Source organism: Crocodylus porosus, unplaced genomic scaffold, assembly GCF_001723895.1.
Source record: "Crocodylus porosus isolate Cpor-Errol unplaced genomic scaffold, CroPor_comp1, whole genome shotgun sequence".
NCBI classification, from domain to species: Eukaryota; Metazoa; Chordata; order Crocodylia; family Crocodylidae; genus Crocodylus; species Crocodylus porosus.
This window is the reverse complement of record NW_017728951.1, coordinates 48,237,234-48,241,892: the sequence shown is the minus strand read 5'-3', so window position 1 is coordinate 48,241,892 and position 4,659 is coordinate 48,237,234. Positions and strand designations below refer to the sequence as shown.

The 4,659-nt window shown below is 44.5% G+C and overlaps 1 protein-coding gene across 1 annotated transcript in view; it reads left to right on the top strand.

The window, feature by feature from the left end:
* The window catches only part of ZCCHC24 (zinc finger CCHC-type containing 24), a 202,385-nt gene that overhangs the window by 44,861 nt on the left and 152,865 nt on the right, over nt 1-4,659 (top strand). The window lies entirely within an intron of this gene.

Here is a 4,659-nt window from a genome sequence, read left to right as displayed (position 1 = left end):
AGCCCAAAACTGGATGCAGTACTCCAGCTGTGGCTTCACCAAGGCCGAGTACAAGGGGAGAATGACGTCCTGGGATTTGCTTGAGAAGCATCTCTGGATGCAAGCCAGTGTTTTGCTTGCTTTACCAGCTACAGCATTGCATTGAAGGCTCATGTTCATCTTGTGGTCAATCCTGACCCCCAAGTCCTTTTTGTTCGTAGCGCTAGCCAGCATAGCACTGCTGAGCCTATAAGCACACGGAGGGTTTTTCTTCCCAGGGTGGAGAACCTTGTATTTTTTGGTGTTAAACACCATCAGGTTCTTGTCTTCCCATTTCCTGAGCCTGTCAAGTCAGCCTGGATCGCCCTCCTATTCTCAGGTATGGACACTTTACCCCAGAGCTTGGTGTCATCAGCGAACTTGGCTAGTCTGCTTCTGATACCAATGTCCACATCATTAATGAAGATGTGGAATAGTGTTGGCCCAACGACAGAGCCTTGAGGGACCCCACTGGTCACAGGGCACCACGATGATTGACTTCCATCAACCACCACCCTCTAGATCCAACCACGGAGCCAATTTCCCAGCCAGCGGATCGTGGTGAAGCCAAGGCCACAGTTGGCTAGTTTTGCCAAGAGGTGATCATGCGATACCAGATCGAAGGCTTTTTTAAAGTCAAGATATACAACATCAATCTCTTCTCCCTTGTCCAGGTGATAGTTCACTTGGTCATAAAAGGAAATAAGATTGGTCAAGCAAGACCTACCCACAACAAACTCAAGGCACTGTATCCAAGAGTAGCCTGTGTGGACACCTTTCCATGGCTTCAGGGTACAGGAGAAGTAACAGCCCTAAATTTTAGCAAGGAAAATTTAGGATGGATATTAGGAAGAACTTTTTAACTATGAGGGTGGCTAAGTATTGGAACAGGCTACCTAGAGAGGTTGTAGAATCTCATTCCTTCGAAGTTTTTAAGAGCAGGTTAGAAAACATACTTGTGTGGAATGGTGTAGACAGGCATGATACTGCCTTGAGCCAGGGTTTAGATTATTGACCTCCAAAGGACCTTTCCAGCCATATTTTTATATGATTCCATGAAAATAAAAAGGAGTTGTGCCACTTCCTGAGATGAATTTGGTCCATTATCTGTGTGTGTTTGCTGGCTTGGGGAGGTAGGGAGGGAACAAGCAAGTTTCTTTGGTGCTAAAAGAGTTTTAACTCCCATCAGCTCTAGTCTGAGCTTCCATTCCTGATTCAGTACGCATGAGTCTGCTAATGAAATCCAGATGTCAGACAAAAAAACAATAAACCCTCCCACCCATCTGGTGGATCAGATTTCTTGGCAACTGAAAAAATCCAGAGAGATCCCTAGAACAGCTGAAACTTTAGAGTGTAGTATGTAAATAGTTTTCAAGAAGCAGGAGCAGCTGGAAGAGAGAGGCAGAAGTAGAGCTAATTGCAAATCAAGATTTCTTTATAATGGACAGGAGAGGGGAAACAAAAATGGTTATATTTTTAGTTCATGGTCTGAACCCTAAACAGACATTGTATATCCCTTCCTTTTTTGTAAAAAATTTCTCTTAGGAAAAGAGAGCTGGGAAGTGTGAAAGGTTATGGTAGATGTCAGAGTCCTAGAAAATTACAGTGAGCACCACAGATGTCAACTATGAGTCAGAAATTAAGGAGCAACATGATGTAGATTGGACCCCTATAAAATTGGCGGCTTGCCTTTTTTCCTCCTTCTCTTTTGCCTGAGTCAAATAACATGATTTGCATCCTCCCATATTCATTCCTGGAATGCACCAGAATGTTTGAAACTCATCACATCATAATCACAGCTGTGAGGAAAGTCCAGCAAATTTTATACCAAAACTCAGGTGTTGGGTACTAGAACTAAAACTACCATTTTGAAGGGGGTGGGAGGCGGGGGGGTAGGGAAAAACAGGAAGGAGGAGAACAAAAACTTTCGTAACACAAAGGAAATGTTCTTTTAGCAGGTGACAGTAGAAACTTAGTATTTATAAAACTGAAACTGACACCTGTATTTTTTTTTTTATTTTGGGCCCTCCAGAGCATCAAAACATTCAAAAGAACTTGCAAACTTCTATATCTGTAAGTGAATGTTAACCAGCAGGTCTTCATAAATGCGGCCTGTCAGGTACACTGCACATGATTTTTGTTTCAGCAGAGTTCTGCTTGGTGCAGAAACATGCCAAATGCTTGATTCTGTCTTTGCACTTCCTGTACTCTGGGACAACTGGTTGCCAGTTTAGATACTGGGACAATTTAAAGTAGTCTCACATCTGGATTCCTGTAGCACCAAGGGGCTGCTCTGGCAACAGAGTATAGCCATACTGCAGCAGAACTGCAATCCATATCCTTCTTCCTTTTAACTACTAGCTGGGTCAAGATAAGGAGAAAACTTGGCATAAGGCTGCTATTTTTAGTTTAGTCTATGATTTCAAATTCTATGATTTGAGATCAAGCTCCACTTTAGAATCCTCCTAAACAAGGACACCTACTTGGGAAAGCTGGTACATTTACACTCAAGAAGTAATAATAGAAATCAGAGAAAATTAGGTTGGAAGGGGCCTCAGGAGGCCATCTAGTCCAACCCCCTACTCAAGGCAGGGGCTTTATCTAGCCGGATCTTAAAACCTCTAAGAATGGAGATTCCTCAACCTCTCAGGGTAACTTATTCCAGTGCTTTACTACACTCCAGTTGAGAAAATTCTTTCCTAAGATCTAGTCTAACTTCCCTTGCTGCAACTTGAGACCATTGCTCCTTGTTCTGTTATCTACCACAACTGAGAACAATCTTCTTTGGAACCACCCTGCAGGGAGTTTAAGGCAGCTATTAAATCCCCCCTCAGTCTTCTTTTCTCTAGACTAAATAACCCCAGTTCCCTCAGCCTCCCCTCATAAGTAATGTGCCCCAGCTCCCTAACCATTCTCACTGCCCTCCGCTGGACTCTGCAATTTGTCCACATCCTTCTTGTAGTGGGGGGCCCAAAACTGGACATAGTACTCTGTATGTGTCCTGACCAGTGCCAAACAGAGGGGAATAATCACTTCTCTTGATCTGCTGGCAAAGATCCTAACAATGCAGCCCAGTAGGCTGTTAGACTTCTTCACAACAAGGGCACACTGTTGGCTCATATTCAGCTTATTGTCCAGTGTAACCCCCAGGTCTTTTTCTGCTGAGCTGCTGCTTAGCCAGTTGGTCCCCAGTCTGTACTGGTGCACGGGATTGTTCCATCCTATGTGTAGGATTTTGCACTTGTCCTTATTGAACCTCATGAGATTTCTTTTGGCCCAATCCTCCAATTTGTCAAGGTCTCTCTGAGTCCTATCCCTACCCACCAGCATATCTACTATTCCCCGCAGCTTGGTGTCATGTGCAAACTTGCTGAGCATGCAATCCATTCCATCTTCCAGGTTGTTAATGAAAATATTGAAGAGAACCAGCCCCAGGACTGACCCTTGAGGCACTCTACTTAATACCAGCTGCCAACTAGACATCAAGCCATTGACTGCTGCCCTCTGAGCCCAATAATCTAGCCAGTTTTCTATCCACCTTATAATCCATTCATTCAACCCGTAGCTTGCTTGTGAGAACGTTGTGGAAGACTGTATCCAAAACCTTGATAAAGTCAAGGGGTGCCTATACATGAGCAGCAAGGTTGCTCTGACATGCTATAATTACTTTTACAGTGATTAATTGAGTCTGCTGGAGTGTGGTAATTACTGCACTCTAGCAGCCTCCAGCATTTCGTGTATCAGTGTCCACATGCTTCAAAATGGTGGCAGGGGTTCTTTATCTAAAGCTTGTTTGATGTGCTTTATATAAAGTACCCCTGCAGCCATTTTGAAGCATGGGGATGCTGATATACAAGATACTCCAGGCATCTCATGTACCAGCCTCCAGTGTCTTGTGTATCAACAAGCTTTAGAGAAAGTGCTCTTGCTGCCATTTTGAAGCGCAGTGATACTGATGCGCAAGATACTCTAGGCGCTTTAATTAGAGTGGCACTCAGAGCCACTGTAATTAAAGTTCCTTTCCACCCCACTCCCAGAGCATGTGTATACGCACCCAGGGTATATCACATCCACTGGTCTCCCCACATCCACAAAGCCAGTCATTTCATCATAGAAAGCAGTCAGGTTGGTCAGGCATGATGTGCCCTTGGTGAATCCATGCTGACTGTTTCTAATCACCTTATTCTCCTCCAAGTGCTTAGAAATGGATTCCTTGAGGACCTGCCTCATGATTTTTCTAGGGACTGAGGTGAGGCTGACCAGTTTGTAGTTCCCTAGATCCTCCTTCTTCCCTTTCTTAAAGATGGACACTCTATTTGCCCATTTCCAGTTGTCTAGAACCTCTCCCAACTGCCATGAGTTTTCAAGGATGATATCCAGTAGCTCTGCAGTCACATCAACCAACTCCCTCAGCACCATGAGGTGCATCCCATCCAGCCCCATGGACTTGTACACATCCAGATTTTCTAAATAGTCCCTAACCTGTCCTTTTGCCACTGTTGGCTGCTTACCTCCTCTCCAAACTGTGCTGCCAGGTGCAGTAGTCTGGGACCTGACCTCACCTGTGAAGACTGAGATGAAAAAGGCATTGAGCACTTCAGCCTTTTCTGCATCCTCTGTTACTAGGTTGCCTCCCCCATT